Raw genomic sequence first — 1,789 nt, forward strand, 5'->3', positions numbered from 1 at the left:
AGATCTCACATCACTTATGATTAGGACTGTTTTGACACCTTATTTTCTCAATGTGTTTTAGACAAATTCGATTTGGTCCTTTTGAAGGTACTCAACTTGCCTTTGAGCACATGAGAGATTTTGACTAAAGTTTTATTCCCTCTTTTCTATGTCAGCAGTATTCTAGTGTTTTAGATGAACACAAATTTTGCTGAACTGAGGTCCATACTTTAGTGTTTATTGAAAACATCACAAATATCAAAAACAACAATTGAAATCAATTTTGAAAACATCGAACAAACCCGTAATTTTATCAGATATTTTGCAGATCTGAAAACTATGAGTGACATATGCATGATAACACTTGTTGTGTGAGATTTGTGTGTTATATGACATCTTGGTTGATTTACAGAGTATCTGAATAACCATTTTGACCATGATTCACTCTTTACTCTGTTTTTTCAACTGAATACAACCAACCTTAGTATCAATAAATTTTGAGCTGAACTGTTATGTCAAATTGATTGTTAGATCGAATTTGACTGTCCAAGCTCTGATACCAATTGTTGGGATCTGGGGCCGTCATGATTGTGTTTGTTTGCATAAAACTATTAATCAGAACATATGAAATGATATAAGTGCAGCGGAAATGAGTAGCAAACTTTGTAAACACAATCAAAGGAAAGTATAGATTGATAAACAATTGCTTTTCATTGAGTCAAAAGATTTACATAGAAGCAAAAGATTACAATGCAAGCTTACAATCTAAACTCCCCCTCAGCCTGATACACCAGAGCTGGTTGCACAAGATGAAAGGATTGAATTGAGGAGAAAAACTCACTCAAAACGATCAAATATAACAGTACAGAATACTGTCATATTTATAGGCAAACCAAACTACTGATGAGCTTCAGCTGACGTCACCATGATAGTGACATCTAACGACCTAACAAACTATAAACACCGTTCTATACAAACTACTGACATGTAACATCTGATAAATAGTAAAACGCAAAACTAAGGAAAACTACTGCTTCACGTTCCACTGTTGTAGCCTGAGCACAGATGTTGAATCTTCAGTGCAATCTTCAAAGGTGATCAGTCTTTGAGAGAGCAGTGCTTGAGTCTTCAGCAGTACTTAGGAAACAGCAGTAGATAGAGCATCAATGTTTGTCTTCAGCAGTCGTTGGATAATCATCAGAGTTTGGTTTATCAGTTGTTGTAGTTGAGCAACACTTAAGATCCATCAGCTGTTAAATAACCACTGTCAAGGGGAGAGTTTAGAGTAAACTTCTGCTTATTGTGAATCCATTGTTGTGATCAGGTTTTGGCTTTACATTATCTGTTCCTCTGATAGGGTTCAATCCCAACAATAACGGTTCAATATCATCAAATGACCCAACAATATAAAGCCCGTGAAGTTGTACGACTCGGTGTACGTTGGGCCCAACAACCAGCATGTGGCCCAAGAGGCCCAACATATCATTTCGAGTGACCATCAGTTGAGACTAGGAGGTTTCGACTCGCAACATAAGGTCTCGAGTTGTAGTTCCACGGTCTCGAGTTGCAAAAGGGGATTCTCTGTTCATGCATTCATCACTCGAGACTAGGCGGTCTCAAGTCAGGTCTCGAGTCGCAACAAGACCCGTAACCAAGGTCTCAAGTCTTGTTGTTTGTGTGCAAGTGAGGTGTGGTCTCGAGTCAAGACTGTGCGGTCTCAGCTCGCAACCACTGTCGAGACCAAGGACGTAACAGACTTCCTAAATTGCAGTCCATTATCTCCGCATCATACATAACAAGTTTGGCAGTT

This window comes from Helianthus annuus, chromosome 2 (genome assembly GCF_002127325.2).
Source record: "Helianthus annuus cultivar XRQ/B chromosome 2, HanXRQr2.0-SUNRISE, whole genome shotgun sequence".
NCBI classification, from domain to species: domain Eukaryota; kingdom Viridiplantae; phylum Streptophyta; class Magnoliopsida; order Asterales; family Asteraceae; genus Helianthus; species Helianthus annuus.